Source organism: Lissotriton vulgaris, chromosome 1_2 (assembly GCF_964263255.1).
Source record: "Lissotriton vulgaris chromosome 1_2, aLisVul1.2, whole genome shotgun sequence".
NCBI classification, from domain to species: domain Eukaryota; kingdom Metazoa; phylum Chordata; class Amphibia; order Caudata; family Salamandridae; genus Lissotriton; species Lissotriton vulgaris.
This window is the reverse complement of record NC_141686.1, coordinates 157,182,928-157,202,738: the sequence shown is the minus strand read 5'-3', so window position 1 is coordinate 157,202,738 and position 19,811 is coordinate 157,182,928. Positions and strand designations below refer to the sequence as shown.

General features: G+C 44.3%; 1 protein-coding gene across 1 annotated transcript in view; it reads right to left on the bottom strand.

Moving 5' to 3' along the window:
- SYN3 (synapsin III) overlaps positions 1–19,811 on the bottom strand; it is a 1,181,147-nt gene that overhangs the window by 804,795 nt on the left and 356,541 nt on the right. The gene's annotated exons all lie outside the window — the stretch shown is intronic.

The following is a 19,811-nucleotide window of genomic DNA, read 5'->3' as shown; positions in this document are numbered from 1 at the left end:
GAATAGTAAAATGGGGTTGGAATGAAGATCAGGAAAGATCGGCAAGGGGGAAAGTAATTCAGGAGAACCAAAAAGACAAAGTGAAAGTCAAACAAGCAGGCTGATTTGTCGGAAGGCGGGGGAGGAAGGAGACACGGTGGAGAGAGGAAGGAAAGTCTGTCCAGTGACCGGCTGGGTAGGTGACGGCCGAGGGGGTGAACCACAGCCCATCTCCTCTATAGCTACCTAGGTAGGTCCATCGGACATTGAGCAAAATTCTTAGAAGAAAAAGTATCTAGACTTAGTAGTTTAATGAAATTCTGTGAGTGGCGTGGACAAGGAAGTTACAGGTATTCATAGAGGCCTGAGCAAGTGCAGGGAGTTGATTTTTGTGGTCTGACTTACAATGCTACCAGTGTCCATTCTCAAGACCACGGAAAATTTGACAAAGACTCTGAGGCCTGGGGATTGGAGAGACCAGTCACAGAATTACTGTGATCGATTCATTGTCATGCTACGATCCCTGACTTTATTTAGCACCATTTTCTAGGTGCCTTTTGTACAGCCTCGTGATGCTTTCGGAATCTGGCCGTCCATAGTTGGGGATATGACCTCTTTAAAATGTTTATATCCTCTTTTTTAAAGCTTCATAATAACTTGTGACCTAAAAACCTGAAGAGAATTGTTTGTTGTGTATGTAGGAAGGCATGTATTGGTATTTAATTAGCGTTAACTGAGGGTGAAAGCAACGGCTCCCCTATATATTACATGTGGCCTTTGTTGGCAATCTACAAAATGGAGTAAATGGAGCGGAGATTACACAAATACATTTTGCACATTATATTTCACAGTTCAACTAATTTATTGCAACATCATTTTCTCTGAGCCAAACTTATTTTTCAATGGACTGTAACTATGAATGTACTTTTATTAGAAACTAGCTTACCCGTCGCGTGTTGCTGCAATCTCAGAAGAAAGGAAATTCAAGGAAACTCGTTATGATAACATTAAATTTACATTGTGTCATTGTTATTGAAACTTATTCATTTTATTTTTGAAAACATTTCTAAGTGTGGCTTGAGCAGTGCGTTCTCGATTGGCTTCCAATCTTGATTCTGTTTGCTCTCCTGTTTCATTTGAGCGGGCTTGAGCAGTGCGTAATTGATCGTTTTCCAATCTTGATTCTGGTTGCTCTCCTGTTTCATTTGAGCGGGCTTGAGCAGTGCGTAATTGATCTGTTTCCAATCTTGATTCTCGTTTCTTGTTCGTTTGAGAAGAACGGCTTGAGCAGTGCGTACTCAATCGGCTTCCAATCTTGATTCTCGTTGCTCATTCGTTTGAGAATTACGGGCTTGAGCAGTTTATATTCGAACAGCTTCTAATCTTGCTTCCCGTTGCTCGTCTGTTTCAGAAGCTCGTAATGCCTTTTTCTTTCGTGCTTCTGATGTAGATTGACCAATCTATTTCCGTTTGGGGGTCATAACTGTCGACAATGCTTGCAAATTTGCTGTCTATTTCAGTATTCAAAAGATTATGAGGGCCCTGGGGGGCGATTACATTTTTTTTTTGACAGAAACCTTCGCGGGAGTGTACTCAACAACTTCCCAAAGTTTCATGGCGATCGGATGAATGGTGTAGTAATGCATAAAGGACAAACGGACAGACAGACATACTTTCGTTTTTATATATATAGTTCAACGTTGACCAAAGCTATTGTTAAGCTTCAGCAGGCAAAATCAGTGGAGGTTCACTAACTACTTTATTTTCATTTTCTGATAGATTCTGGTGGAATATGGCATCTGTGTTACCATAAACCAAGTTTATTGTTTATCACAAAATCATACTCATTAAAAAGCAAAGTCCATCTAATCTGTCTGGGAGGTAGTACTCAAGTTGACTCTCAGAACTACAGATTTCTGTGAAAATCATCTTTAAAATAATGTCTTAATTGCTAAAAGTGTTTTCCTAGTTAAAAGACTTAAATGCTCATAAAAACAGATGTGTTAATCAAGCCAAGGATAACGTAACCAATGAGCGTTCAGCATCTTAGAAAATCAGTATATACGTTTTAAATGTTACTTTTGAACTTTATTTGGTGTAGGGCAGGCCATAAGTTGGCACCAGAAGGCTTACCATTGAATACATCCATATGATTGCGCCATTTAATTCTGCAGAGGAAAACGTGTGGTAGAAGCAGGCTGTCAATGCACTGGATATGTTTGTTAGCAACCCACAAGGAATCTCTGCTACTCCAATTTGCTTGCTCTGTACCACGCTGTGTGCAGCGCCGGACTGGTCGTAGCAGGCACCAGGCGTTTCCCTGGTGGGCCGCCAGGGTGGGTGCCGGTTCTGGACCTCTAAGGGGCCGTTTTTTTGTTATCGAGGGCTGGTTTTGCAGCATAGTTACCATGTCGGCCCCCTGAAACAAAAGCTGCTGTGTTTTACACATGCATCCCCCAACACCCACCCCCTACCGCGGCAGGCCATACTCAATTGCCAGTACTGGTTTGCGTTCCCAGTCCGGCCTTGTTCATATAAGAAATACTGGACATACTTAGTTGTATCTGGCACAAATTTAGGGAACTTGTTTTCTACCAGCATCAGTTCTGCAAATGGCCGGCCTATAGATTTTGGGCCTCATTTATGAGAAATGACGCCCCCATGCGTGAAAGCAGCGATGCGTCATTTCTCAGTGCGCACTCCTTGCGACATTCCTGATGCGCCATATTTAATGTATGATGCATCATGTCGCAAGGAGTTACAGATACGTCAGTATTTCTGGCGTATCTGTAAGCGCAAAAGTGACGATTGCTGGAGTGTGTCACAAAAGTGACACAACTCCAGCAATGCGTCCTTTCACATGGGGCAAGCCCCATGTGAAAGGGCCTGCGTCAGTCTTACGCCTGCTGTAAGGCAGGCGCAAGATTTTGACGCAATGGCGTCCTAAAAGTGACGCAGTGAAATCTCATAGATTTCACTGCGTCACTTCTACGACCCTTCCTTGCGTCAATACGCCCCCCTTGCATACATTATACCTGGCGCAGGTATAATGTGGCGCAGGGGTTTACAAAGTGACACATCTACCTAGATGCGTCACTTTGTAAATATGGCGCAACAAGGTGCATTTTTTACGCCACTGGTGCGTCACAAAAAGTGACGCACCGGCGGCGTAAAAGTGACGCACAGCCTCATAAATTAGGCCCTTTGTATTTATGTAAGTGTACAGAATTCCTATAGCACGAACCGAGCCTAAAGGCCGTGGAACGCGTGGTCAAAGACAAGCAGTCTCCTCAAGGGTCCCAATATTTGCATGTTGAGATGTTTTTAAACCCTTTTGTTGAATTTTTTAGCTGATATGTTTATTCCCATGTTTATGGTCTTTTTTCTGCTGTGACATTTGGGGCTCTGTTTCAGTGTGTAATTTGTAAAAGAATAAGTATTAGAAGAAGGGCCAGTGTCCGAAGCTTTGTTCAGAAGCCCGTGGCTGGTGCTATCGAATGTCGGGGTCCCGAATACCAAGGCAGTGTATTCTTGATTCCACCTCATGCCTCTTTAATCCACCACCACACCCTCCCAGTCACTTTATCTTACTCTTTCAGATTCTTTTTCATCCCTGCTCTCTTTCTTTGTCACTGTCTTTCCATCTTTCTCCTGCTCCGGCTTTCCTCCTTTCGTGTTTTTCTCTCTTGCTGAAGCTCAATGTCTAATGAGTTAAAAAACAGTAGTACTCCCCAAAATGAGAGCTAGGCCCTCACCTGCAGCCACCGGCTCAAATTAAGCCCCGTTGTTGCTTTAGTACCCGGCAAAGTGCTCGGCCGTTCCCCCCCCCCCCTCCTGTTCCCCCTCCCCACTCGGGGGTGGGGGTGGGGGTGGGGGGGGGGGGTTGGAGGTGCCGCCGAGCTCTGTGCCAGGGCCGGTTTCGTCCGATTTTGTCACAGGGCCGATTTTGCAGCTAAGCTGTAAAAATGTCCCTGTAACAAAAACGGCCCCCAGGGGCCCAACACCGGATTGCCCGGTGGCCGCTACTGCCTGCATGTCGTGGCGTGCTGTGTTCGGCGTGTGGCATTCAGCTCTCTATGTTCAGCTTTTTCGCATCATTTGCACTTTATTATGCCCCTTGCTGGGTGTTTCTTCTTAATTGATTTTATGGATTCGGGCTGGGATTGTATGTTGTAATTGCATTTATGCAATATTTGTTTGAAACATCCGCAGCACACGCCCCTTAGCAAATTAGTTTGACATGTTGAGTTACAGCTAAAAAAATGAACATTCCCCAGCTAGGCAAAGCCGACAATGAGCAGGTTTTATCCTGTCTAGAAAGTCATAAGCGAGAGGTAGGTTCTGGCCGACTGTAAATCAAAGAGATGTTCCATGTCCATGCAAGGACTTAGCAGGTATATTGCAGTTCTGCTGAGGGATCATTAGCTGTTGTGGTTTAAAAGGGTCTGTATTTTAGCATTCATATTTACTGCCCTGGAAACAAATGTGCCAGAAATGTTGTGCAAAATAGCAGAGCACTGACAGGAGGGTGGTTTTATACAGATAAAATGGTGGCATATGATGATGATGAGTTTAGAAACGAGATTATAATATATTTAGAATATGAAACACAACAAGGGCACCCAAACGAGTCAACATAGGACCTCGGGGAACTTATAAGTGGAAACAACAGTGGTCCTATGTAGAGAGATAATTACACACAAAAGATAAATATAGACACAATGGATGCTATATTCTCAGTTGACTTGCCCAGTCGGGCAGAGGTCTAGTATTTAATTCTCAACACAGTATTTATAAAATACCTTCAACAATTTTTTGGAGGGGGGCACAAGCCTGTACCCACACGTTTACAGATTGTCATGGTTAGCAGAGGGGATAGAGAGTAGAAGAGAGTTTTAGGCAAAAAGCTATTATATTTCTGTGCAGATAGCAATAACAGAATTCGCATTCACACCATTACTCTAGTTATAGTGCCCGGGAAGCGACTGCAGTTTGCTGTGAAGGCTCCCCCTGACGACCTCGCCCATTGTTGGCGCGTCGATTCTCAAACGGGGAGATTGTTCCCCGCAGTTAAACTGGACGATTGTAGTTCCCTTTATAACTGCCCAAGTGATCCTGAACTAACTCTTCTTCGGATCTCCACTGCAGCCCTCAACGGATACCGGCCGGTACCTGCTGCGAGCCTCCCGCCGATCGTGGCTATCATGGCTAGGAATAATTAGGCTCTATACAAGTCCTGATGATGATCCCTGTAACTGTGTAGTGGGATCGAAACGCCGTCGACACTTGCTACACCATATACTGTTTTGTGTATTAATCACTATAACTAGAGTAATGGTGTGAATGCGAATTCTGTTATTGCTATCTGCACAGAAATATAATAGCTTTTTGCCTAAAACTCTCTTCTACTCTCTATCCCCTCTGCTAACCATGACAATCTGTAAACGTGTGGGTACAGGCTTGTGCCCCCCTCCAAAAAATTGTTGAAGGTATTTTATAAATACTGTGTTGAGAATTAAATACTAGACCTCTGCCTGGCTGGGCAAGTCAACTGAGAATATAGCATCCATTGTGTCTATATTTATCTTTTGTGCGTAATTATCTCTCTACATAGGACCACTGTTGTTTCCACTTATAATAGACTTAGAGCATGTTCACAGAGTATACATATTTTAAGCAGAAGCATGGCTCAGTGAGTTGAACACTCACCTGTAAACAAGCCACAAACTCGAGCTCACAAGCTTTTAATCCCAGCAAGGCTGATGCAGCCTCCATCCTTCCGTAGGCTGGTGACCTGAATGCCATGACAGTAACACCCACTATTTGCAGCGCTTAGAATTGAATTGGCAGAAGTGCGGTATCAAGCGCTATATAAAGAACACGTTTTTAGGTCTCGCCTACGCAGCGCGTAAGCCGTCGCTCTGGTCATTTTTAAGCACACACTTGTGCTTGTGGCGGCATCCACCTTAATGGGGGCGAGCAGGGGCACGCCACAAGCACGAGTGCCGTGCTTGGAAATTAGCAGACTGCGTGCGCGCGCGCACACATCACTCCCGGGCTCTCTCCCTCTCCTCTCGCTCTCTCTCTCTCTTTCTCTCTGTCTCTCCCGCTTTCTCTTTCTCTCTCTCATCCTCTCACCCCCTATCTCGCTCTCTCTCTCCCCCCTCTCTCTTTCTTACTATTTCCCTTTCTCTCTATCTCTCTTCCTCCTGACCCCTGCTGGCAACTGTACGTTCGTGCTGCCGCTGCTGGTTATTAATCAGACGTCGCTGGTTGCCCCCAGAGTTCACATCTCTTGGTGAGTGCAGAGAGACCTGTTTCCTTATTTTGTCATTATGAATAGATTTTTATTTTGTGATGGAACGGTTTAATTACAGAATGTATTTGAGCTTGGTTAGAATGTGCTTGTTTGTTTGTAAGTCTGGCCCGTTGATGAGCTGCGCGTCAGGTCGCTAACAAGGCTACGCGAGTGCACATAAAATGCGAAGTCTGCATCCTATCGCATAGACCCAGTGGATACCCGCTTGAATACCATTATCATCGTAGGGGTTACTTCGGTGTCTGACTCTGTAGTCCGTTTAGGTGCACCATGTCTCCGGCAGCCATTTGTGTGACAGCGCTGCTCACACCAGCCTCCATTCACTTTCAGGCACCGTATTACCACGAAACCACAATAGGCACTTAATCGGTTGGATACTCCACTCTGAAGTTTTCACTGATCTGCATGATCACGCTCCACTTCACAGACTAGCATGTCAACTGTATATAAGATGTACCCGTTATTAGAGCCCATGTACTTGCCAGAATTGTCACCAGCTATCCCGCAAGCCAGCATGTTAACGTTGATATATGTACACACTCGGTAAGAGGTCTCTGTTCAACCCGGCACCTAGTATCACACGTGCCGCCTATGCACTCGTCCGCATAATTGGGACGCTAAGTAATGAACTGAGAGTAAGAATAAGTGTGCTGAATCGTCTTGTGGGCACCATGGCATGCTGTAATGATGGAACCATGTGAGACTCTATTTAAATTGTCTGACAGATGTGTCGTTTTTAATTAAGTATTTTTCTTTTCTGTTTATTTCTCCTATTTCCTATTCTGCACAGGCGCTTCAATAGCAAAACAGGCAACTTAATACAAAGTCCTGATGATGATCCCAGTTCATTAGGGGCCAGGGATCGAAACGCCGTCGACATTTTTAGCAATTCTGTAGTATTTTCCATTGTGTTTATCCCATTACAGTAATTGTTTGTCCGAACTTGCCCATGATTGATTTAAATGCAAGGGACAGTTGGCTCCCACGTCTTTCTTGCCTGATATTTCTTGTCTCCTCCTTTTTCTATATTTTTCTATTTTTCACTCTTGAATCTCTTTTGAGTGATTCTTGGATAGGTACAGGCTTGTACCCTATCAGATATTGAATTGGACCCTCCCTGTGGTCTTCCTTACTCATGTATATACTTGAATAAAATCTTTCAGGCCCGGCTGGGTACTGAAACTACTTGATATAGTACTGATTCTAGTCTATATTTTCCATTGTATGGTTCATTGTGTTTATCCTAAGGACCGTTGTTTTCTTAAAAAGGGCGTTGGTTACTATGGCAACGATTGGCCAATTTTTTCCACATGAATGTGCTCTGCCCAGCCGCTACCAGCTAACAAGCATTAGCATAGCCAATAGGTCTCTCCTTTGGGACCTTATAAGTATTTAGTTATGCAGCACAATATCCTTACTGCAACAACATTAACTGTTGCATGGCTAAACACTTATAAGGTCCCAAAGGCGAGACCTATTGGCTATGCCAATGCTTGTTATTTACAGGCGCACATCCAGGAGTGCAATTGATTGCAGAGGATGCCACAAACGTGGGCAGCTGCCTTTGTTTGTATGATGAAGGTGGTAGGTTATGAGGGAATTTGGACTGCGAAAAGGATTGAGGGTGCAGTCCGTTCCATAAGTAGAGCATGACAAATTCGAAGGACCAACATCTTGAGACACAGGGTGGTTTGTAAAATCTTGATACACAGGGTGGTTTGTGGATGGTCAGTGGGTCAATTTTGGAAGAGTGTAGTTTTAGAGCATGTTTGAGTTTCAGGTATTGTAAAACCAGGCAACTCAAGATGATAATTATTCCTAACATGAGGGGCTATCAAAAAGCGTACAGGGCTTTTACTAACCATTCTCTAAATCCAGCGTTCGAGCAACATCAGAGATTTATATTTTGCATTCACAAGTGGTAAAAAAGGGCAGCCATCTTTGAAAAGTATTTTTGAAGCAAATTAAGGCTTTATGAATGGCAAGTCTATACCAGGGCGTCTAATGCAAGCATCTGCATACCCCTCAGCCCCACCCATCTGCAGATTCTTCAGCCCCACAACTCACTGGTCTTCAGCCCATGCTTCTTCCTGTGGTTAGCCCTCCCCCAGAGCATGGGCCAAGTACTTGTGTTAATCCTCCGCTCCCATTTTAGGAGCAACGTTTTTCTTTGTCTTTGAGCACTACACACGATTGCTCATGTTTTTTATTCGCTCTGTCTAAAACGTATATATTTTTTCTTCTGCTTGGGGACATGGTTGCATTCTGAAATCTAGGCGCTATATACACTGTCTTGGACAGCCACCTTTTTATATTGCATTTCCAACCTAAGTAATCACTGCGAAAAACACAACACAATTCTATCACTTTCTTAAAATTAATTACTCGTTGTTTAAATTAGAATCACATCCCAGAGGGAATTAGTGTACAAAACAAAGATTCAGGGCCAGATGTAGGTAGGCATTTACCGGTCGGTAACGGCCGAATTCGGCCGTTACCGACCGGTAAATGCAATTTGAGATGTAGGGCCCTGTATTTTACAGAATCGGTAAATTTACCGATCGGTAAATTTACTGATTCTGTAAAATACCGAATCAGTATTTTTTCCGATTCGGTAAAATTGATATGTAGGTGGGACTCTTCTGAGTCCCACAAGCATTACAGAATCTGTATTTTACCATCAAATACTATTTGATGGTAAAATACCGATTCTGGTGTGCATGCACATGTGTGCATGCACACCTGTGCCATATGACAGGCAGACCTGCCCTTAGGGCAGGTATGCCTGCCACATGGCCCCCGAACCTTTTTTGGGGGTGCTAGAGGGTGTCAAAGTGACACCCCCTGCACCCTTGTTAGAATCGGTATTTACCGATTCGGTAAATACCGACCGGTAATGCCCCATTCATTCCTATGGGCGACCGGTAAATGCAATTTGAGATGTAGGGCCCTGTATTTTACAGAATCGGTAAATTTACCGATCGGTAAATTTACCGATTCTGTAAAATACCGAATCGGTATTTTTTCCGATTCGGTAAAATTGATATGTAGGTGGGACTCTTCTGAGTCCCACAAGCATTACAGAATCGGTATTTTACCATCAAATACTATTTGATGGTAAAATACAGATTCTGGTGTGCATGCACATGTGTGCATGCACACCTGTGCCATATGACAGGCAGACCTGCCCTTAGGGCAGGTATGCCTGCCACATGGCCCCCAAACCTTTTTTGGGGGTGCTAGAGGGTGTCAAAGTGACACCCCCTGCACCCTTGTCAGAATCGGTATTTACCGATTCGGTAAATACCGACCGGTAATGCCCCATTCATTCCTATGGGCTTCAAAGCCCATAGGAATGAATGGGGCATTACCGGTCGGTATTTACCGAATCGGTAAATACAGATATTTACCGATTCGGTAAAAGGAACATCTGGATGTTCCTACATATCCACCCCTCAGATTTACCGATTTTTAATTACCGAATCGGTAAAATTCGGTAATTAAAAATCGGTAAATCTCATTTACCTACATCTGGCCCTCAGTGTCCTATACACTCATATTTTATAAATGAATCATACAGGATTGATGAGAACTCAGATCTTTACCCTTTTTGTACGTGTCGTCTTACTCTTTTGCGTAAGCTAATACCTTAACACACGTGTGTTTTCTGATCACAGACGGTTTGCATTTCTACACATACAGTAAGACGTGGGAGGCGGATCTCGTGTCTAAAATAGAAGAAGTTGTCTCAGTGTGCGTGAGTAGTGTAGGAAGTGATGCTTTGGTAAAGTGGGTGCTACGCTTGTGCTCACTTACAGACAGTGATTTGCCACCATACAATCACCCAGAGCTCTCTGTGGCATGCCGCGCACCTTGCATTGGCATGGTGCAGTCAATGTGCCTTAGTAAAAAGGGTATGTCCAGATCTGTGTGCCTTCTCTGTACTTTTCAATGCCAACGGCTAACATCACCCTCGGACTCCTTCGTTCTTCGTCTCTGTCAAACTATATGCTGTGTCATCCATTTTTTATTTCATTTTTACCAATATCCTATTTTTACCTGACTTGCGCTCCAACGTATATGTTCACTCCACCATCTACGCCGTATGCATCCTTGCCTTTATTATTTGTTTCCTCTTCGTTGCCAACTTTCGACAGGAGTGACTTGCTATTACTGCTAAGGGGATAAAGGAAGTTATTTGGTAGCCATGCCCCTTTCCTCAGTGGAAGCATATATGTGTCTGTTTTTGTGACCGTGTTCATTGCTCACATCCATGTGCTTGTTTTTCTTTTTGGTGCCCTGCACCTTTCAGGACAGGGTAGCTCCCAGGAGCCTAGTGGAGTTTGTGGAAAACCTTGAATAGACATTTTTTAGGTTTTGGCTAGACAGCGCATGCCTGTCTGGAAGAGACATGTTGTTTACAATTCAGTGGGCTTCAGCACTCCCATAGGCGTACCATTTGTTTCTACCATCATCACTCCTGTATACTTCATTCCTGTTTGTCCATAGCATGAATGTGTCAGGCCTTTTGAGACATGGTTACCTTTAGTGCTCTTCAGCCCACCCATACGCTTTACATTTGTTTGCTCCATTTTGCGGATGAAAGCGCAAATATGTGAGTATAGAATACAGCACATGCTGGGTCACAGCGCTGTTTTACATGACTTTCAGCCATGCTGAACAGAAGCCATGCTGCTATTCAGCATGGCTGAAAGATATTGACATAGACAACACCTATAGCTCTCAGACGGCTGAGACCCATTGACTTTGCCAATGCTTGTTTGCATTACGCCACTGGTCCAAGACAACATTGCACTCTACAGGAGAGGCCCGGAGCACATACCAAATGGCAGCATTTTTGGTGTGTCGGGATTGCCCTTGGAAATAGGAGAAAATGGCGACCCAATCATTCTCTTGTGGCTCCGCCATGATGCTTGAAGTGAAGCGACTGCAGCTGAGAGGAAGGCCCTGCTGTGGGAAGATGAACTTGAGGAGAGGCCATGGCGGACAAGAATCACCATTGTAATCCCAAAGTGTTTAGATGTTGCTTGAACATCCGTAAGAGCCTGGTTTTTGTTTACAAAACTCCCAAACACATCATTCTCCATTGGGTTTACCGCTCACTGTTTTGAAACATCAATTTGAGGGGGATTGTAGAGATTTGTGAATGACTGAGGATTGTGAGGTCAACAGCAGGATCAATAGTATTGCTAACCAATCAGTGAGTCTCCTTGAGTTCAGGCTGCCCTACAGTTGTGGCAGCTATGAATGCATGCAGTGAATATACAGCGTTGAGCGCTGAGGCAGTCTGGCCCACTGCTGACAGGACTGGGGTAAAGTCAGTCACATGAGGCATCGGCTAGATTGTGACTGACTCTCCCTTAACACCACAACCATTTTAGAGGCTCCATGTCCCTAAAGCTAAGTCTTGACGCGCAAGTGGCAAAAGCCCGGCATTAACACAGTCACTGATAGAATGGAGTCATCTATCCAATGCTGCAATGCATGCTGGTATATATTGACCATGTGGGGCAGGAGGGTCTCTCTAAGAGTCCAGCACCACCGCACCATCTAGTAATGCGCAGTTACACACTGTTTTCTTGTCTTCTTGCTTGCTTTAGGCAGGCCTAGATACCCAGAAATGGCTTTATGAGTCGGCCACTGCCACATCTGCCACGCAGTGCTGTGGCTCCAACAACAATCTTGGGTTTCTGAGCTCAAGGTTAGTTCCACATACACATGGCCAATGGGCCAAGTACACCATGGTGGACCTATTCTGAGAGTAAACAGAGATTCTACCACCGTGTAGAGCGGGACCCCGTATAGAGCAGTCTTTAAGATTGGCGCGATATGTGAATAAGCAGCCACTTCCTTACATTTCCTCTGTTTCCTCTATTCTTTGTAGTGTTCTCCCTTTACGGTGTCCCACTCAGTCATGGTGGCCACCTGTCACTTCCGCGACAGCTGCAAGGGCAGTGGTCCCCACCCAAGGACTGCCTGGCAGATGTGTCCTCTCAAGGGCGATTTTGGCTGTGAGAATGTGAACTGTGCCTCTGAGAGCTTTCCAAAGCGGCCAGATGTGGCCCATCAGCTTTGAGGTGCCACAGACCAGCGACTGTCGTCCGCTCAGTACGACGTTTCACAATCAGTTCACAAAGATATTTTTTTGAAATGCACCATTTTTTGGGAGGGTTCAGATCAGAGTATACATGGACGTTCCTTCTCACACCTGGCGACCTTACCCTACACCTCAGGACCGCCTCATCACTCCAGCAATTCAGGAAAGGACTCACGACCTGGCCGTTCGAATGAACAGATCACCATGAAGCAGCTAGCTACTCCAGCACCTTGAGATTTGCCGCACTTTACAAATCCCTTGATTGACTGATGTTAAATGTTGTTGGCTGAGGCGTTTCGACGTCATCACGCACCCTGTCACTGTTATAATCAAGCTTCTTCAGCTCATTGCTGGGTGGGAGTGCACTAGGCATTACGCATTACATACCTTTAATGAAATACATACTTAAAAACAAATCTTTTCAGAATCTACCTTAATGACTAAATCCGTTTCTCACTCCATCTTCCAGCCCGCCTCCTCTCGTCAATAATACTGGCCCCATTCACAAAGGGACTTACAACTCATAAAGATACGAGTGCAGACTAAGCGGAATCTCCACACGGCGCACTGCAGAGAGTGCACCGTGCAGAGACTCTGTCACTAATGCGGAGATTCTTCCACGAGTGCGAAGATTCCTTCACGATTGCGGAGACTCCGCCCTGAGTACAGAGACTCCGCACTCGTACCTTTATGAGTCATAAGTCCCTTTGTGAATCTGGCCCCTATATGCATTTCCCCTGTTATATGCAGTGCCACCATTGCCTTTTGGCTGGGTCCCCACTATACAAATACCTTTAATAAATAACTAACTGACTAAATAAATAAAATAGCACAAGGTACACCTGCATTTAAGATCTACAGATCTAGAGTCTCACAGTGCCTCTGAAGTAGGGTCGCCACCAGACCTGTTTTCTACTGGCACCACCGGTATTTTAATGTCCCGGTCGGTACAAAAATAAGCTAAAGTCAGTATTTTTAACCCTTATCTGTGCATACTTCAAACAGCAAATAGCAATAGAAAGCACTTTAAATGTGTTCTAGAGATGCACTGATGATTCCTGACTAATAATTAAAGTAAACAAAGGCAGAAAAACCAAGCTACAAATGAATTCATACAGTTTCACTTAAAGTCCTAATTAGTACCATGCCTGGTCTGTTTCAGACTCTTGAAACAACAAATAAATGACTGGTATTTTTCTCTTGGAATGGTGGCAAGCCTTCTCTAAAGTGTGACAGCCTTTTCGGTTCCTGTTCATTCTACCTAGTGGACCAATTAACTCCTCTCAGCCTGAGGGACCAGAGTACCATAATAGGCAGCTACAAGTCCAACCACAGGGGTTGAAACACTAACCCATCAAAAGGCTGCAGGCATCCTAGTTGTTTTTCCAGATCTTGAATTATCAAAGAACATGTTGGTCTTGTTTCTTTAAGTGTGCATAAATGATTCACACCCTACTAGGCGATCCCAACAAGAATTGACCTCCTACCTGTATGGTCCACCAGCAATGTACATGGTCAGACCTCATTCCAGGACCCCTAGATCAGACTAGGGCTACTAAGCCCCAATCATGGGGGCTGAGGTCATTTGCCATCTATGTCCGTCCTAATAATAAGTACATCCCTCCCTGCACTTGACGTTTAGGGCAGAAGCAGTGAGCAGTCACAGCTTTCTCAGTGAGTATTGTGGGAGGCAAGAGTTCAGAACTCAACAATCAACCAACAGAGACAATACCTTATTGTCCTGACCAACGCTCATCTTTTATGTAAAAGAAAGTCATTTTATTTCCAATAGAACTAAATACAATATAATTCATTTAATATATTGAATAATGTTGTCGTAACATGCACTTTAACCATGAGACGGTGCACTTCCCCTTCCTTCCCCGGTAACCGTCTTCCTGGACACTATGGTAAAGACACTGCTATTACCTCACTGTAGTAAGATGTAGGCAAAGATTAGGCACAGGAGCAGATCATTCAAATGTCCTCACAAGATAAGTGTGAAACTCAATTCAGTGTCTTTAGCGGTGTTTATGTCAAAACATCTGAAGCAAGAACATCAGATTTGCCCACTCATGTTAGTCACTGTTGACCCTGGTGCAGCTAAGCGCCTCGTTACCAGTTGGCGGCCGTGGGTAGCGTGCCCGTCCTCACGGGGTGAACTGCTTCGTAGATAGAGATCCACACAGCAGCTGCTGCAAGCAGGATGATCCTAAACCACACTCTTTAGGACTGACACAGACTGATCACACTACAAATTGCAAAACACAATATGCTGCCACCCTGGTTTTATGGGACACAGCCAGGACAGAGGCGGTAATCGTTTGTCGACTATGATGGCATGCTTGGTATGCCGCTCCACGTCACACGACAGATGGTGGATCTTCAGGGACAGGCTAGGTCTCTTCGCTCACAATAGATTAGTGTGATGCCAGGACCAAATAAACCAAAAGCCAAGATATCACTTTCACTTTTAATGCAGTGGAACATTCCGTATAGTATACTATGTTGGGGATATTCATGTTCGAAAGTGTATCGGACCTGTCAAGCCCCCTTAAATATATTGTTCACCCAGGACTTTTGTCAGAACAACCAGCGACTGCCATCTTCTCTCACAAGCACACCAACAAATCAAATCCAACTGACCAAACTCACCAATAAATCCCATTCTTCTATCAAGCCCACCAATGCCACCCATCGTAAGTTCGAAGTCCATTAACTACTACGGATCACTTACCAAGATCACCAATGATTTTGATGCCGACTAATGAGACCAGCAGTAGCACCATCCTGTCTGCCATCTTACCAAACCCACCAATGACTCGAATCTATCTACAAAGCTGACCAGTTACTTCAATCACCCCAACCGAGCTCATCAATGATGCTCACCGTACAGCCCAAATATAAACATCACATGACTTCCCTCCTGCCCATGAAGTCCTCCACTTACTGCTGTTCTTCCAACCAGGGTCACCAAGGAAGATCACCAGTGATTCCCCCTGCAGTACCTCCATTGGCAGGTACTAGGGTCATCAATGACCTTCACGCTGTTTATGAGGCTCAACGGTGACCTGCATCAGGGTCAAGGCCTGAGACTCTTGTGTTCCCCAGCCTGAAGTTGGGACTGGTGGAGTGCAAACTGAGCTCCCCACACAGTGATGGAGTGGGTGTTGCTCAAGGTTGCTCGGATTGGCTATTACCTGCTGCCCCAGTTCCTTTGGCTTCACCACAACCTTCCCTTAAACTGGAGAACCCAGACAGATGTCTGAGGCTAAACTGATTCCATCACCAGCATGGTGGGCGCAGGCCCCCGCTGCCCGCTGCCTCTTGGCCTTCCTGGCATGGGACTGGGAGAGATCCTGGTGCCTGACGCCCATCAGAGCAGAAGATGGTATGGGGAATGCACATTACGAGATGCAACAGTCAGGAGCGCATCACTCCCCTCACCTGAAAAGTAAGTCTCGACTCTGCGCATTGTATACAGATGTCTCATGAGAACCAACCTAAGGAATGGGAAAGGCTGAACAGAAAAAAAACACACTAAAACACAATACCTACACCAGTAACACCTAGACCACATGATACAAAATGGAAAAGGCTACTATAAGTGTATGTGACAGATGGCAAGGAGAAAGATATATGTGTGTGTATGTGTGTGTATGTGTGTGTATGTGAGTGTGTGTGTGTATATATATATATATATATATATATATATATATATATATATATATATATATATCTGTATATATATATATATATATATATATATATATATATATATATATATATATATATATATATATACTACTATAATAAAGGAAGAACTTTCAGCCTTTGAGGCGGGTAAACTCGGAACCACAGCGCCATTCCACACACCCGATACACCGTTAGAATCGTCAGGGTGTGTAGATGGTTATAGGCTATATACATTTTTAAAAAAACGTTATTTAAAAAATGTACAGTAAAAAAAAAAACATAGTCCCTCCGAAGAAGTGCCGGCCGCGACGTGCGTGCTCACGTCAGGAGCGCGGGGAGGAGCGGCGTCCAGGAGCGCGACGAGGAGCGGCGGACATGGCGCGGGGAGGAGCGGTGACGTGAGGAGCAGCGGACAGGCCAGCGGCGGTGCGAGCAGCGAACAGGCTGGAGGAGCGTCAGCTGAGGTAAGGGAGCGGCGGACGTGGCGCGGGGTAGGAGCGGTGACGTGAGGAGCAGCGGACAGGCCAGCGGCGGTGCGAGCAGTGGACAGGCGGGAGGAGTGGCGGATGAGGTAAGGGGACCCATGTCGGGGCAGGCGGGGGTTGGGGCAGGCGGGGGTCGAGCAGGCGGGGGTCGGGGCAGGCCGGGGATGGGCCGGGCGGGGGCCCGAGCTGCTGGACAATGTCGGGGCGGGCGGGGGTCAGGGAAGCCTGTTGCTCCCGGACAAGGTCGGGACGGGCTGCTAGTACTAAAATAATAAAGAGAGAGCCCAAACCTTTGAGGCGGGTAATCTCAGGAACCACAGCGCCAATCACAATGCCCAATACAGCTTTGGAAAGGGCAGTTGCAGCAGAAGGACATAGGCTATGCAGACGTTTGAAGATCACAACACTATGTTATTGAGCATGCTTCGCTTTTGCTTGATGAACAATTTTTTCTTGTTTAATCAGCAACTTTACCGCCAACGTCAGGGTGTGGCAATGGGGGCCAGCTTCTCCCCAAGCTTCGCATGTTTGCACATGGGAGCTTGGGAGGAGCTGGTCCTCAGACCCGAATACCACAACATTATTATTTACAACTTGATTAGGTGGTATCGTTTTATAGACGACCTGATGATTATATGGAGGGGCAGTAAAGAAGAAGCTTTGGATTTTATAGACAATTTGAATAACAACAACCTCAATCTTAAGTTCACTGCCACCCTTAGCCAGGAATCTATTACATTTCTAGACACTGAACTTTACATCTCTGATGGCCATCTTGAAAGCAGAATTTTCCGGAAAACAACTGCTGGAAACAGTATACTCCATGCAGCCAGTGCCCATCCGGCGCATTTAATCTCAAGCATCCTCTATGGGGAAATGCTTAGACTACGTCGGGTATGTAGCAACCCCGAGGACTTAAAGGCAGCTCAGGAAGATAGTGTCAAACGATTTTTGGAACGTGGATATTCCAAGCATATAATTCATAAAGCCTTGGAAAAATCCATGTTACCAACCAGGGAGGAGCTCTTAACTGGCAGTAAAGGGCGGCCAGTATCAGAGAGGAGGACCTTAGATAATGAGGTTGGCCAGGAAAATAAAAAGTTTCGAATGATAACAGGGTACAGTAGGCAGCACAAAGAATTATTCAAAATTATAAACAAACACTGGCCTCTGGTTACCCGTGACTCTGTCATTGGAAACACTCTTCCAAAAAAGATCTCACTAACCTTCAGTAAGGCACCCCCCCTTAGAGATAAAATTGTTGACACTAGTCCTGAACCATTTAACAAAACATCATGGTGGCAACAAAATAAAGGATTTTATCGCTGCAAAACTTGCAAGGCGTGTGTCCATGGAATAAATACCAAAATTTACATGGACGGTTTCACAGAAATCCCTCACCCTATCACACAGGTCTTAACCTGCAAAACCGAATTTGCGGTTTACATTCTCCAATGCCTTTGCCCATTAAGATACGTGGGTAGCACGAAGCTTGCGGTACATAAACGCATCTTACAACACCTACGTGCCATTACTAATGGTGATAACACCTACCCAGGTGCCCGGCATTTTAGGGAGATGCACCAAAGCAATAACAACATGCTCAAATACTGGGTTATTGATTCCATCTTAGCCAGTAGAAGGGGTGGAGATAGGGAAACCAAACTGAGGAGACTTGAAACCAGGTATATCCTTTTACTTAACAACCCGGGTCCCCGGGGGACTCAATGTTACGGAGGATCTGTACACGTGTTTACCTTGATTTATCCTAGATATTAAAATTATGAAATGTGACCTTAAATATCAGGATAATTTTAGCCCGGCTGGGAATTATTCTATGTAGCATTGAATGTATATATCATTCTATTTGTTCAAGTCTTGATTGGTTCAGACATTAACCTGTGCTTACCGCCAATTGAATAATAGGCTGATCTCACATAGATGGGTGTGGTTGAGTGTGGTAGACTAGGCGGGTCTTTGGTCCCGGATAGTCATTCACGCTCATCCTTCTAATGCACTTTATACACGGTGTTTGTTATTTAAATACAATTTAACATATTAGAGATAAGACAATACAAGCAGCATACGAAGGTCAAACAAAAGGTATGTGTTTCATCAAAAATGTATTGGGGACAGCTGATGTCAATGGACCTGTATATATTTTATACGCACTGAGATTCAAGTAGTTACATAAGCCCAATCAATAGTGATACAGCATTGTGTGATAGGGACCTTAAGTCTGGATTGATATCCTAACAATAAGGAAAATACTCTAGTACTGTAAAAATAGCACCTTGCACTTTACAGTTTTTGCACATTGTGCTATGTTTTGCACATTGATAAATTGCACTATTGCGAATTTTGCACATATTAATTTGGTATGCATTTGCACTTTATGATATCGCAATGTTTAATCAAAATTATGTAATATATACAATCGGGTATTTTACCGTGACTTGAACTCTCCAGTCCTAAGTAATCTATTGGAAGTTGGCTATGTATTTCGTATATTTATTTGGTGATACGATTTTTGTACATATCTAGAGGAGGAAAAAACTCCAAATATTTCCTTAAATTATGTTTGCTTTGGGTATTTTACCGTGATTCTGCTAAATCTGCTTGAATGTGTCTTACAATCATTGATACATTAGGAAGATATTTAAGTATTTCTTCTATGTTTGTTGTAACACTCTGCCCTCCCATGTGACGACCTTTATCCAATCACTGGCATTATAAAATGGTGTTTCATGTAAATGAACATTGTCATGTGCACAAGGCTCTTGCGAGCCGAAACGTCATGAGGCTTTTTCTGCACCTGGATTAAAAATTGGAGCACTACAGATGGTCCGTGTCCGTTAACTTTTTTTCTTGGCTGGGATTATTCCAGAGCGTGAGGAAGGTGACGGTGTGTTTAATATATATATATATATATATATATATATATATATATATATATATATATATATATATATATATATATATATATATATTAAACACACCGTCACCTTCCTCACGCTCTGGAATATATATATATATATATATATATCTATACTACTATAATAAAGGAAGAACTTTCAGCCTTTGAGGCGGGTAAACTCGGGAACCACAGCGCCAATCCACACACCCGATGCACCGTTAGAATCGTCAGGGTGTGTAGATGGTTATAGGCTATAAACATTTTTAAAAAAACGTTATTTATAAAATTTACAGTAAA